Raw genomic sequence first — 15,024 nt, forward strand, 5'->3', positions numbered from 1 at the left:
AGTCGGTGTTACACCTGCCTTCTCACTGGGTTTAAAGGCCACTCCACTGGAGAGAATTCATGTCTGGAACTGTAAGCCTGGTCATATCGCCAGAGCTGGAGAATCATAAGCCCCGAGGGAAACCTTGCTCATGTTCTGGTATGAATAGACCTTCCAAATGTCCTCTAAGTATTTATATTTCATACCTGTAGATTACTGCTTCTCTGTCTTTGTCAGAGAGTCTTCTTTTTGGAGAGGACTTCAGAGAATTCATAAACTCATTCATAAATGAATGACTATTGAGTGCTTGGCCCTAACAATCGACATCATCCCTTCATGGTTCAAGTGACATTGATGCAGAAGGAATAAAAAAGAAAATTGTAAGAGGAGGAAAATGGGAAGAAGTGCTTTGGAACATTGTCTTTTTGACATGACATGGAGCTCATTTGCAGTAGTAGTGATTACATGCATAAGACCTGCCCAAGATGGAATCCACCATCATTCTAGCATGGATGATAGAGAAGCTCAGAATGCCCTATCCCTTTAGGCTGAGCTTTAATGGTTTCAATGTTGCCGGAGAAAGAGGAGTCATGCTTCTTAGTGTAGCTACTGGTTAAGTTGTCCTCATTCAAGATAAAACAAAAGTCCCACCAACACTCATGCAAGCAACCTTAATTATATACAGTGACATGAAAGTAGCATAAGGATTGTTGGTGAAAGGGGGCTCAGTTATAATGGGAGGCTTTAGTGGGGACAATAAGGTAAAGGTAATCAAAATGCATTATATATACAGATTCATATATAGATATGAAAGAATAAAGTTTAAATGGAGCTCATTCACAGTAGTAGTGGTTACATGCATAAGACCTGCACAAGATGGAATCTGCCATCATTCTAGCATGGACGATAGAGGAGGTCAGAATGCCCCATCCCTTCCTGCTAAGCTTTAAGGGTTTCAATGGTTGCTGGAGGAAGAAGAGTACTGTGGTATACCAGTGTTATACCAGTCAAGATTCTATCACACATCTCAAACACAGAGTTTGTACCCAGGGATCTTATTAAAGGCAATGTTAATGTTCCTTTTCTCTTTCATGCTGATAGATTCTTATCTATACACTTTCATTACATCTGCCAAACTTAACTTTTGCACTTTTATTCAGCAGATACCTGTTCATAAACAAAAGACATGTTACCATTGAGATACATAAACAGCAAAACAAAGTTGTGTAATTAATTAAATATCAAACACTTACTGTAAAATGTGGTATGCAATTCAATAGGGTAAGAAACTACTGTGTGAGATTCACACCAAAAATCAATATAAATTCTGACTCTGGTAATTTCATGAGACAGTAGAAGACAAAATGTACATGGAGAGAAAAAACACAAATTTGGCAGTTATAACAATGCTAGGTACAAATGAAGTATGCAGAAACAAATTAAAAATTTCTGAGTCTTCTCAATGGCTCTCCTCACTGTGGGTATTTAATCAGAACTTAACCCTTACATGAGTCATTGCTACTACCCAACTATGTGATTAAGAAAACAAACACCTCCCATTAATGTTTCTGAGTATTTCCATTTCTCTGATTGCTAAAAATCTATCTCTATAGACTCTATCAGCATGAAAGAGAGAAGGACATTAGCATTAGCATTGTCTTTAATAAGATCCCTGGGTATGAACTCTGTGTTTGAGATATGTGATAGAATCTTGACTGGTATTGTTACACAGTAATTATCTTTTCTAACTTCTCTGAACCATTTGAGTGATGAGGGCAATAGCAGGAATATTATGACCAAAGTAAATAAAGATATTTCAAAAGGCATGGTATATTTTGAATTGGGTTTATTTTAATATAATGAAATACAAAAATCCATAAACAGAAAAATAAAATTTCTTCCTTGAAGACATAAAATGAGGGTTTTCACTGAGAGCGCTTTGAATGACTCCTTTTAGATTTTCTTGCATCTCTCTTCAGGGATAATTTTGTGTTGTTTATACAATTCACTTTTTTTTTTAAAGCCAGAGATGGATGAAATATTTATCCATTTAATAATACCCGGAATACCTGATGATTTGCTCATTTTTTTGGAGACTTGTTTATCTCAGGGTAGAATTGTTCTCATGAAAAGCAGTGATCACAGCAACTAAAGCAAACCAGAGTTATTGGGCAGATAATAATGTAATCACAGATAACAAAAATGGAGATTGTTCTCCACTTGAAGCTCATACTCTAGTTCTACGAAACACTCTTACATTACTGATTACAACATTCTAATAAAAATCTGTCTTCTACTAATCAATGTAGTGCTACAGCTGTACTGAGAGAGGTCAGAGCATCATTAGTGAGCACCACAGTGTGGCCTCATGGGCTCAAACACTCTTACCACAATTTTAGCCAAGTCATTTCCTGTCTTTCTCCTCTAGAAACTGCATCAAATAGTTTTTTGAGTCTGTCTTAATTTGATTTCAACATTCCAAGTCAGAGAGTATTTTCTTTTTTCTGTGCTGAATGTGCTAAAGGAAATTGAATTAAAAATAGTATAATTTTACTTATGGCTTATTCAAATATTCAATAAAGAAACCTTATCCTTATTGTTAGTTTTACGTTTGACCATTTTCTTTTCTATTAAAAACCAAACTGAAGACAGAGAGTAATGGACTACCATTATCTTTAAAATAACTTGAGATTCACCCACAGACATGTAGATTATTCACTGTTCGTATTTATCACATCCCTTTTGACTGTTCACTCAAGGAAGTCCCAGCTCAGTCTTACTGTGACTTGCCTTGTACTTCTCTTGACTAAATGTACATTAAAACCGTACCATTCCCTAAAAACTTCCAGGTCTCAAGTACATAGCCTAAGCCATATTTCCTGCCAAGGTCTCCATAGCCTGGTTCAGGCAGATCAAAAAGAGACAGCATCAGTGTGTGTGTGTGTGTGTGTGTGTGTATGTGTGTGTGTGTGTACAGGTCTTTCTAATGTGTGTTTTAAATCTCAAATATAGCTCACAGGCTCATATTTTAAATGTTTATTCACTGAGTAGTGACACTGTCTTGTGATTTTATAGAAGCTACAGGAGGTGGAGTCTGGTTGGTAGAATTAAGTTTTTAAGGACAGAAATTTGAACTTTATGCTCCCTCAGCCCTTTACAGCCTATCTTGCTTCTGCTTTCCTGTCCACTATCATGCGACTAGTGGCCACGACATGCCACCATACCAGTGAACTAGGCTGCCCCACCCTGCCTCTCCTGTTGTGATGACTGAAACACTGGGAACCCATCACCCACAATACACTTTCCCTCTTTTAAGTTGTTTCTGTTGAGTATTATGGGTACATTGAGATAAAAGTAGCTAATATATCAACATATAGAAACAAATTAAGAGTGTCCTTGCTGTATTGGTGACATGTGGTAAAAAGAGGGGAAAGGGGGCATTATCTTCCCAAGACACTAGTAGAAACTGCAAAAAAATATTAAAACAAAAATTTAAGAGCACAGAAATTGACCCAGAATAATTGGTGCTTCCATGTGGCTACCCTTGCCGCATTCATTATAGTTAAAACCCAAGTTTTATATGAAACAGAGAAACTGAGTTGCAGATAAATGCTACAACTTTAACAGAAATTAGTAAAAAGAATTTTTTTTTTATTTTATTGGCATGAAAAGTCATCTAATATTGAGAAATACTACTTTGTCAGTACTAGCCACCATAAAATATAAGTTACTTTTTATTAACATGGGTATATCGTCAGGGATTAAAAGTAGCTTTGGTTTAGGTGGGCAGTGGTAGCCTTTAGTTATGCACTTAAGAGGCAGAGGCAGGCAGATCTCTGAATTCAAGGCTAGTCTGGTCTACAAAGCAAGTTCCAGGACAGCCAAAGCTACACAGAGAAAAACTGTCCCAAAAATTAAACAAATGACTTTGTTTCAGTGATACTTTCTGCATATCGTACAGACAAAGGATTTCATGTACATAAGAAGTGGTAGAGAAGATATAATTTCTTCAAACATTCATTAAATTAACTTTTGAACACCATTTTCCATTCACTAACCACGCTTCTCTGCTGACCTCATTGTAACCGTGGCGCAGTGAAGAGACGGATAATGTGGAAGACTTTGATACACTAGAGAACAGTATGAAGTTACACACTCACAAACTGTTTTTGTAATTAAATGTCTGATGACACAGTGCCTCTCTACAGGATGACTATATCATGGGTGGGGGTACTCTGTCAGATGTATAACTAACGTGATAATACTTCCCTTTTATGCAAATATCAGCGCTATACTTTTGAGAATACAACTGGTTATACAAGTTGACTCAGGGTCTTCTCAGTATTGCTTATGACATCATAGAAAATACGAGCAAAGATACTTCCACCACATCAAACTTAACCAGCAGAGAACAACATGGTCAGGCAGGTAATTTTTAATGTGAACAATTTGGGGGGAAAAATAAATTTGTACATGAATAAATGCAAGAGCTGGATGAGTTGCAGTGGGAAATGCAGGGAGTCGGTTCAGTTCTGGCTTCCATATTCACAGTTGTGTGCAGAGCCTGACCTGAGGAGCTTCCATGCCACCTTGCTGATGTGTCACTGAGAGGTTTTGCTGAGGTTGCTGAGCTTGTAGCAGATGAGATGTATTCTGTGGTTTACCCATCCTCCTCGGAGACAACGTCATTCTGAGGAAGTAGCATCACTATAGTTTGGGTGATTTCCATAAGCCGTTTGGATATAGGCATGCTTGTACTCTGTCCTATCACAATTCCTATAAGCCAGGGAGCTTCAGGAACTGGTATATCCATGGAAGGAAAGCCGTGAAATGCAGCTGTTGCTTGGGAGGAAAAAAATGTTGTATTTGTGGATCCCATAAACACATCAGGAATGCTTCGCTGTTGAATGGTCCCTGCTCCATAGAGAGAGAAGACTGAGTCCTTGGAGAGTCCATCTTTTCCATTTCTGACTTAGTAGTTTGGATCCCAGTGAACAGATCCAGTACCCGGATGTTATGGCAGACAGGGTAACAGCTGTTTCTGTAGGGGACAAGACAGTTGTAGGTAAGGGATTAGAAACCAAAGTTTCCCGGTCAGCATTCAGAAATGGCACTGTGGTTATGTTCCCATTGGCCACTGGATCTTGGCAGGGCCATTAAGTCCCAAAAGATCAATTATGGATTCTGCAGCTTTGTTTAGGCTGGCATTTTTCTTAGTCTCAAACGATTGATCTTCTGCCCAATGCAGCTTTTCAGCTGTCAGTGGTTTTACAGGCTTCTCTGGCTCCTTCCCCCTTTTCTTTATTTGTAATAGTTGTAGTATTTTCACCATAATGTTTCCACTTTTCTTATTTATCTCAGCTAAACAATTCTATTGCTTGCCCTGTCTGGTCCTCGAAAGTTCTCTGGAGGACTGGCTACATGAAGTACTCCTGATTTAGTATCCTCCATATCTTGTATGCACTGTATCTGTTCTTGTGTCCACAGGTATAGGAAACCCCAAGGTCAGCACATCTGATGCAAATGAACACATCATTATTTCAGGAAGCCCATCAGGGACCGTTGGGCTCTTGGGTGGCATAGTAACTTTCCTTCTTCAGCAGTTTGGACCAGACAAGCTGATGCTGCTCATGTAGCTTCTCCTAGCTAGGATGCAGACTCAGCCTGGAAAGCAGCAGTGGCCAGTAGTGGGAGGAAGTGATAGGGAGGTGGTTGGAACCAGAAGAAAAGCAGCGGTGGCCCCATCACTTAGGAAACAGGAAGATCTTGAAAATGAGAGACAACATGTTTATTAAAGAACAGATAATCAATATTGCATGAATGCCTGGCTGGCTGGTAAGCTGACTAAATCTGAGACACCCAGGGATGCTTGTAGTCCTGAAAAGACACCCAGATGTGGCTTTTGTCTTTAAATGTGCCCTTCATATTTAGAATAGGTATTTTTTTTAAGGTTGACACTATGAAGAGCAATATAACAATGTGAATGAATTGGTCTCACATGTCATTAATACAAATTTAAAATATTCACCAAGTCCAGAAAACATGATGGAAGTTACTTGAAAAGAAAAAAAAGTACAGCCAGAAAGATGACTCTGTGGGTAAAATTAGATGTCATCAAGTCTGACAACCTGAGTTCAATCTCCAGAACCCACATGGTGGAATGACTCCCACAAATTGTCCTCAGATATCTACACATGTGGTATGGCACATGAGCTGTGACCTATACACACAGAGACTAATGAAAAATTAAAAAGTTAAAAATAAACTTGTCACATTACCCAGTAATTCCATTACCCAAGGGCTATGAAAACCCCGATCTATAAATCTCATGCAAATGTCCACGGCAGCATTACTCACAAAAGAATAGGGCACATATGCTCAGGAATGGCTGAGCAGATAAACACAATGTCAGCTCTCCACGCAATGAGCTGTTCAGCAATAAAGAATAAACGAAGACACCCAATCACAGATAAATCCAGGTGACATACCACATGGAAGAAGCCAGGCACAAAAATGGGTATTCTGTATGATCCTATTTACACAGCATTCTATGAAAGCCAAATCTGTACTGAGTGAATCACACCAGTGTTTTTCAGTGCATTGACTTCTAGTCAGGAGATGATTATGAAACTTCTGGAGCAAGCATAACTGAAGTATGACTGGTTGCGTTAGTATATGCATTGACCACACATTCATGGCTTCACTTCAGATGGCTACCTCTGAAAATTTATATATGTGAAAATTATACCTCTATGGTCTATAAAATTGATTTAAAATCCTTTTAAATTATATGGTAATCTTTATGAATTAAAGGAAAATTCTAGAGATATGTATTTTATTTCCCACTTCATAATTTCTTTATTATTGACCGTTCAGTTTCTGCTCATGTATCTTCAACTGTGTTTTAGACTTCAGAGAACGAAAGTCATCCAGTGCTTGAACAGCACTGGATCAATATGCAAATCTCAGATACCATAGTTCATGAATATTCTACATTGTGTATTTAATTTGTCAAATAAAATTATTATAAACATACCCTGGCTACAGTCTTCTATGAGTTGTGATTTTTAGAAGAGTTTTTTTCCATTAAAATAATATTTTTGCTTTCAGCTTTTTGAGAATTTTGTACAGTGTGATTAGATCATAGTCCCTTTTACCAAGTCTTCCCAGAGCCTTTTCCCTTTCCTTCTCAACCAATGTTGTGTTTTTTGTTTAATGTTCTTTTTCCCTATCAAGACCAATTTGTGCTGCTTAAAAGTTTTAAATGTGTGGTCTTCCACTGAACCATAGTTTACTTATTAGGGCTATTCTTCTAGAGAACACTTACTCTTCTTCTCCCAGTAGCTAAGAATTGACAATAGCCCCAGGCCTGGTGGGTGAAATCTCATGCCCAACTCCTCTCTCCATTTCTGGTTTAGAGATGCACAAGTGTTGTGCATGGGGTCAAAACTTCTATAAATTCATATGTGTAGCTGCCCTGTTCTGTCAAGAAAAGAAAGTTTTTTTTTAATTACTCACATGTGTGGGGGCCCTTGTATAGGAATTTGTGTATATACCTGTAGTGCCTGTGGAGGACAGAAGAGAGTAATATGTACTATGAAGCTGGAATAACAGCTTTTTGTGAAATGATTCATGGAGGTGCTGGGAATCTAATTCTTGTCCTCTGCAAGAGTGGTGAACGTTCTTAACTACTGTGCCATCTCTTCAAGTCCATGTGAAGGTTTTCTTCTCTACATTTTAACACATTATGACAGATTTGTAAAAAAATAATCCCATGTTTCTACTCAAATACTCCTTGTCATTATATGTCAGCATTTGGCTAGTATTCATGAATTCAGTTCCCAGTGGGACACCTATGCAGACTCAGGAATAATGACCATTGGGTATAAAAGACAAAATCAAGACCTATAGTCAACATATTGTTGAGCTGTGGGAAGAATTTCATAATTAAAAGAGCATAAAAAGAAATGAGAATTAGACTATAAAAGAGATTGGAATATTGATTCAACTCAATGGTAAGTAAGTAAGTGTTTGCCTGAAGAATAAATAATGTAAAAATTCTCACTCCACATCTTTTCTTGTGGGATCAGCAATCCTGGCTTTGGTTTTTGCTAATGAGAGGACATATTTTTTTTGTGGCAATGAATTTCATTCTGAAGAAATGAGATTTTGTTGACCCACTTCAAACTTCTTTGTTGTTAAGTAGTATCAGATACTGCAACTCCTAAAACTTCATTAGAGCAAGGAGGCAGACTGTGCAGATGCTTTGCTCAACAGTGCTGAGAAGAAGAAACACTGTAAGGGTAGCTGTGTTTTAAAGGCTTTGGTATCCACAGTTACAGTTTTCCAAGAAGAAAAGTAAAAGTCCCTTCATAATCATCATGATGACCAAAGAGAAAGCCACAGAATCTTTTTAAGGGATGGTCTGGTGCTGCTTATATTCATATGCTAAATTCTGTACCCCAAGATCTGGTTGCCCTAAAATGAGCCAGTTCCCATGCACACTAGCCTTTGATTTACAAGCCCTACTCCTCAATTTAAAAACCATTGGTTAAATAAAGATGGCTACAACCAATTACTAGGGAGAATAGAAAGAAGTTGAGGTTGAGTCATTAGGCTAAGGTTCACAAGTAGGAACCATGAGGCAAAGAAGAAGAAAGAAGAAGAAGAAGGAGAGAGAGAGAGAAGGGAGAAGGGAGAAGGGAGAAGAGAAGAGAAGGGAGAAGGGAGAAGGGAGAAGGGAGAAGGGAGAAGGGAGAAGGGAGAAGGGAGAAGGGAGAAGGGAGAAGGGAGAAGGGAGAAGGGAGAAGGGAGAAGGGAGAAGGGAGAAGGGAGAAGGGAGAAGGGAGAAGGGAGAAGGGAGAAGGGAGAAGGGAGAAGGGAGAAGGGAGAAGGGAGAAGGGAGAAGGGAGAAGGGAGAAGGGAGGGAGAAGAAGAAGGAGGAGGAGGAGGAGGAGAAGGAGAAGAAAAGAAGAGGAAGAGGAAGAGGCAGAGGAAGAAGAAGAAGAAGAAGACGAAGAAGAAGAAGAAGAAGAAGAAGAAGAAGAAGAAGAAGAAAAGTAGAAGAAGAAAGGAGGAGAGGAAGAGGAGGAAGAGAAAGAGGAGGGGGAGCAGGAGGGGGTGGGGGAAGGGGAGGGGGAAGGAGAGGGGGAGGTGGAGAGGAAGAGAGAAAGGTAATGTGGAGGAGGATAAGACAGAACAGGAGTTCTCTACAGTCATGATGGACCAGCAGTATGTGCCCAAGATAAATGCCTCTCTAGGAAACTGCTGGAACAGAAATGACCTAGGAAGATTTAAACAGCAAGTATTTGGTAAGTACAGAGTTGGGGAAGTAGCCAGTGTAGTGTTAGGGAATCATATTAAAGGTAATCCCCTAGTAATTGCACAGAGCCTAATAAATAAATTATAGTTTGAGTCTCATTCATTTAAAGCTAGATGGGGATAAACATAATTCATATTATTTTACAAAACTTGACTGTTGTAATTACTAGATTCATATTAAAGAATTGGAGGAGAAAATATTTTTATAAATACAACAAGATTTTGAATACTGGGAACATGGAACCATTATAGAAGTCGGATGAATTAAGAAGATATGCACAAACAGAAACCCAGGCAGATGTTCCGCCTGACCTCAAAATCCTATCAGGAGATAAAATTCAGAAATGTTGAATTAGAATATAGAGGGCAGTTTTAATAAACTGGGCTATAATTCAGGAGAAATGACAGGAAGAAATAAAAGTTAAAGCTGATCAAAATGAGAGAATAACGACTGGAAATCTAGTCTGAGAATATTGAATTCTCAAAAAAGAATCCATGATAATTGGAAGTAATAATGAAAAAATACATCTGAATAATTTTCTTGCTGGTAACAGAAAGCAGACCAAGAAGAGAAGCTATAAAGGGGTCCATTGACTTGTTTGTCTTAAGATACTGACAGAAGCTTTAGGCTATAGCTGAGTTACTTTTGACTTGAGTTGAAAATATAACAAAGTACTCAGGTTTTATAATGAAAAAAAATAGTGTTCTGGTGACAGGTAAGATGGCAGGTTAGAAGTTGTGTCTGAGCAAGCAGATGAAAATGGAAGGGGAGGAAATCAATAAAGGCTGCTGTATCATTGCACTAAGAGGCTCTCTCCAACTCCTCAGGATTTGCTCTTCACATTAGCAAAGAGTAGTGAATGGAGAAAAATACTTGTACTGCTGGTGCTGGTGCTGGTGCTGGTGCTGGTGCTGGTGCTGGTGCTGGTGCTGGTGCTGGTGCTGGTGCTGGTGCTGGTGCTGGTGCTGGTGCTGGTGCTGGTGCTGGTGCTGGTGCTGGTGCAGCTCCAGCCCACTAGGGTCACAGGTGCCACCCCACATCAGCCTCCAATGTCAGTGAACTGCTTGCCAGATTGGCACCAACAGTGAACTTTTATCATTAATGGACACCCCATTACCACCAATGCTGTCACCTTTCCTCTTCCTTTCAGCCTACAGCCACTTCCACTGCCCCAGTGATTAGGCAACACAACTGTTCTCTCTGTGAATGACAGGCAATTTAGGGAGAAAGGAGAGCTGGGTGAGTAAAAAGCAAACACTCATTTTGAAAAACAGGAAGGATAAGTACAAGAATGTGAGCAGATAAAGCATGATGAAAGAACTTGATAATAGGACAGCCATCTAGCGAAGATAATACCTGCCCCTGCCTCAAACACAGAAGAGAGACACACTACAGAACTCAGGTCTTAGCTAGCATACAAGGGTACTCTGATGAGATCGTTCACCTTCTTTTAGAGTAGCGGTTCTCAACCTGTGGGTCATGACTCATTTGTGATTCAGCAAGTCTTCTACAGGGGTCGCATATCAGATATCCTACATAATGGCTACTTACATTATGATTCATACATTAGAAAAATTATAGTTATGAAGTAGCATTGGAAATAATTCTATGATTGGGGAGTGACCACAGCACGAGGAACTGTTATTAAAAGGTAGCATCATAAGGAAGGTTGAAAACCCCTGGCTTAGAATGTATATGTTTTGTTCATTCTATTAAATCTAAGTGTGGATTTGTTTCTGGTTCCCCTCCTCTAGTTTATTGGGATAGAAATCTTCAAATATGGCAACACTATGCTGTATTTGTCACTAGGGCTCTAATTTGAAGTTAGGTTATTTTTTCTTTTTTTATGTTCTGTAGTGTTCTTTTCTGCTTGAAACTGATTTGGATGTTTGTGACCTTTTGTTTTTCCATACACATTTCTAAAAATTTGTCCTGCTCTGTGAAGAGCCCTTAAGGCTAGGCTCAATCAAATGTTGAATTGGTGGTGATTACATTTAATTGGTAGGTTACCTTTGGTAATACAACCATTTTCATAATGTTAATTCTGCCAATCGGAGAGCATGGACGTTTTATCACATAGAACCTTCTTCAATATTCTTTTTGCAATATCTAAAGGTTTTGGTGTAGAGTCATTCACTTCTTTTGTTAGGTTTATCCCTAAGTACAATTTTTTCTGCTCTTATAAATGGAAAATTTTTCCTAATTTCTTTTTCAAATTTGTTTTTGGTGTATTTGAAAAGGTTCTTGTTGTATATTGAGTTTGTACACTAAAATGTTATTTGAAGTGTACATCAGTCATAGAATTTTGTTTGTATGTCTTGATGGTGGATAAGAGCATAAAATGTATTCAATAGTGAATGTATAAAATCTAATGTCATAAATCTTGGAAGAGAACCTACAACTATTTACTAAAACCAATATAATCCATAGTTAGATTATAAACATTTGTCCTTACACCCACAGATAAGTGTTGCTGTTCTTACCTTATATCAAGTAAACTTCTCTTTGCAACAAATGGAGCCTAGTACAAAACAACAACAACAACAACAGCAACAACCAGTAAAAATGCTGAGTTGTGGATCCGAATAGATAATCTACGAAATAAAGTTTCAGTGGCCTTTCTTATATAGAAGATGGGCAAAATGCTGTAAGAGTCAGGATCAGGAAGTTTCTCCCTGATACTGTTTCTACTAGTAATGTCAGAAGCTATGTCAGAGTCTTATAAACATGACTGCATATACAGGAATTAAAAAACATCACTGACAGACATGCCAAAGTAGATGGGGACAGACCATAACTTCTGGACCCTACATGAAAAATTGCAGGTAAGTAAGAAATGCTGAGTGAATAATATTTCCTAGGGAAGAGTATACCAATTAGTTATCCAATATTAAATGGTCGGATTAAAAAACATACAAAGGAGTAACTTAATGGAGACTGAGCACTTTAGATTTAGAAGTTATATTTAGAAATATGTATGCATATTCATACAAATATATGCGTGTAACAACATTTAATGAAAAAGTTGGATATGAATTTGAAAGAGAACAAGGAGAGGTTTCAAGGGAGGAAAGGAAGGAAGAAGTTATGTAATTATACAATGATCTCAAAAAATCAATCCAATGCATAGACTTTGTTCTGGTCATTTTGGTGTATGCTAGGTTTCATTTGCAAGTTTTGTAATAAAAGATATAAAAACATAATTAATCAATAAAGGAGAACAAATAAGGTGCCACTGCATACTTTAGGAAAAAACCCACTCTTGAAGGTTGATTTGAATTCTGGCAAGAATGTTCATACATTGCTAGTGTAGATACAAAATGATGGTTGCTTTGGCAGACAATGTGACAGTTTCTCATTAAACACAACTGTTTATTATAATCATGTAATCATACTTTTAAATGTGTATGAAAAGAATTTTAAAGTAGAGGTTCATGGTCTTCACAGGAATGTTTCCAGAGCTTTGTCTAGAATTTTCAAAAATGGAAAGATGCAGTTATCACTATCCTTAATCTTAATAGATATATAAACAAAAGATTATTATTCACCAATTAAAGAAAATAGTCTTCAAGCATCAAAAGGCATAAGAGATTCTTAAATCTGTATTTACAAATAGAGTCTAAATGTATGTCTATATGATTTATTATGAAAATGATATATTTTGTATGAAGTAACATTATAGTGATGGTAAAATGGCCAGTGGTCACTACTTGGGAAGACAGAAGGTTGGAGGAGCTGAAAGACAGTATGTATTTTAGAAGAGCAAAGCTAAGCCATGTGATACTGTAATGTATATTTATAAGAAGCTACAAAACTTTAAACAGAAATAGTGTTTGAATTCAATGCCATCCTGGTTTACAGAGTGAATTTCAGGACAGCTAGAGCTACGCGGAGAGACACTGTCTTGAAAAAACAATGAGTGTGTACATAAGAAAGTAAACAAACAAACAAAGGAATCATTTAGAGTAACAAGGCGTACTGAGATGGAATGTAAATCATGGCAATGCCATCTAGTTATAGTATAGGTAAATGAAACAATCTAAGTTAATGGAGAAGGGGGAAAATATTCTTAAGTAAACCAGTTTGTAAATGACTAGAGTCTAGAATATTCAAAATCAAGTAACATAAGCACTGCTCTTTGATTGGTGGTTAGTTCTCACAAGGGTGTACATGAACAATTATAACACTACTATACATGTAGGTTAGAACTTAATGACTGAGTAAATCATTTTTTATCTGCTAGAATGGAAGATGACAACCCAACATCAGAAAACATATGGAATGGTTTACTTGGTAATGTTGTTACAGGAATCTCTCTTGAAATCACTCAAACACTGCTGAGACAATCCACAGAATCAACTAAAGGGGCTCACAGAGATGGAAGCCACAAACACAGAGCCTCTATGGGTCTTAGCTAAGTCCTCATCATTCTGTGGTTGCATAGCTTGGTGTTCTGGAGGGACCCCTAAAATAAGGAGTTGGGGGTATCCCTGACTCTTTTGCCTGTACTTGGGATCCTTTTCCTTCTGTTGGGATGCCTCATCCAATTATTATAATTTGTTATGTGTGGTTGATATTCCTGGGAGATCTGCTTCTTTAGTGGGTGGCAATAGAGAAGGAGTAGATTTACAGAAGAGGATGCAGGGGATGTGGTAGAGTGGAGGTAGGGGAAACTACACTCAGGATATAACATAAAGAATAAAAATTGAGAGAGAGAAAGAGAGACACAGAAAGAGCGAGAGAGTGACAGAGAGCAAGAGAGTGACAGAGAGCAAGAGTGAGAGCGAGAGAGCGAGAGAGTGAGAGAGAGCGTGTGCACGTGGGAGACAGACAGAGAAAGAGAGAGAGAGAGAAAGAGTGAAAGAGAAAGAGAGAGAGAGAAAGAGAGAGAGAGAGATCTACTGGTGGACTAGAATAGCTCCTGAAAAGCTTCTGTCCTGTTTATAGACCATAAAACCACAAGGTAGGACAAGTAAGAAAACATGCTGGGTTTCCCAGAAGCACTTGTGGCAAGTACGTTGGGACTTTTAGCATCTGTTACTCAGTCCACAGGGAGGGGGATTGGAAGGGTTATAAGCTTTTGTGTGCATATTGCTAAGGGAACAACCTATTGTGTTTTAGCTACTTCTTCAGGTCCTTCCGTACCAGGTAGCAAGGTGAACTCATACTTGGCAATAAACAGCACGAGCACTGTTTTATGTAAATCACTAAATAAATCAATAAATCAGTATCTAGTAATTGATCTTTTCTATTCTATTTTTACTTTAATGGGCACCAATTATAGACATGTGTTTAGCTTACTATTGAAATGGGCCTCAATACCAATATCTTGATTTTTAAAAAAGTTTTTCCATCTAGAAGGGTTGGGATACACAGAGAATTATATAATTTTATGACATGGCTAGAACTGTATAAAGTAAGAAAAACATGGAAAACATGGACTAGAACAGTATTGTGGTTTAAAAAAAAGAAGAAAGAAAGGAAAGGAGAGATGAAGGAAAATATAACTTTAATTTTTCAAATCTTATTTTTGTTGATGGTTCTTAAATGCTTTGACCTCCCTTGTAGGCCACCACTCATCAGAGGTAGTGGGAAGGAAAGGATACAGGGAAAGGGGCCTATTTAGAAAGGTTCTTTGGAGCAACTCCCATCTGTGTTGTCTGGAAATCAGCAGTTCCGTTCATAGGTTAGCAGGCAACGGCAGCTCAGTTCATTCACAAACA

The 15,024-nt window shown here is 38.0% G+C and overlaps 1 pseudogene; it reads right to left on the reverse strand.

Moving 5' to 3' along the window:
* Window positions 1–2,217: 2,217 nt before the first annotated feature.
* The window catches only part of LOC117713433 (stromal membrane-associated protein 1 pseudogene), a 41,667-nt pseudogene continuing 28,860 nt past the window's right edge, over window positions 2,218–15,024 (reverse strand).

Source organism: Arvicanthis niloticus, chromosome 8 (genome assembly GCF_011762505.2).
Source record: "Arvicanthis niloticus isolate mArvNil1 chromosome 8, mArvNil1.pat.X, whole genome shotgun sequence".
Lineage (NCBI taxonomy): Eukaryota > Metazoa > Chordata > Mammalia > Rodentia > Muridae > Arvicanthis > Arvicanthis niloticus.